Here is a 777-nt window from a genome sequence, read left to right as displayed (position 1 = left end):
TTCCCAGTCACCCATAGAGAGTGTTGGGAGAAGACGCTTTTGGATGGCTCCGCTTTTGCTTCTAATCAAGGTCCACCACCTGAAGGTCCATCACCTGGAGGAGATCAAGGTTCAGGCGGTGGTGGAGGAGGAGCTCAGCAAACTCCAAGTGATGCTCAACAAACTCCAAGTGGTGCTCAGCAAACTCCAACTCCAAGTGGTGCTCAGCGAGGTCGAGGTGGTGGTGGTCGTGGAAAAGGAAAGTATGGTAACAGAAGGACAAGGACAGGGAATAATGATCCAGATCTTTATGCCCTCAAGCCTGCAAGCATTGAAGTGTGGCAGGTATCTTAGACATTTCTTGATTTCTTTTCAGTATTAACCTTTTATAATCACTCACTCATTTATCCTCATTTTAGATGAGTCTTTTTTGCTTAGCTTTCTTAGTATACCAATTATGCTAGTATCGTTTTCTACATGGTATTGACAAGCAGTGGTGGTCATCTGCTTGTTCAAAGCAACTAGTTGGTAGACTTGTCTACGGTGCTGAGAACCGACTCCAGTTCCCCGTTGTAAGACTGTTCAACTGGATTGGTCCTAGCAAGGGTGTCCCTCGGGTCTTAGCGTGCTTCAGTAACATGAGTATACAGAGTCATTCCTATTAATCCGAACTGTTTTTCTGGCCTCAGCTTGTTTTTAACATACACTTTTGTTCTATATTCAGAACCTTCTGCGACAGGAGCCTCTCAAGCAGCTTGTGGACTGGGGAGATTCACAGATAACCTTCATCTTGATCGC

This window comes from Camelina sativa, chromosome 6 (assembly GCF_000633955.1).
Source record: "Camelina sativa cultivar DH55 chromosome 6, Cs, whole genome shotgun sequence".
NCBI lineage: Eukaryota > Viridiplantae > Streptophyta > Magnoliopsida > Brassicales > Brassicaceae > Camelina > Camelina sativa.
The sequence above is the reverse complement of the archived record's forward strand: the minus strand, read 5'-3'. Positions refer to the sequence as shown.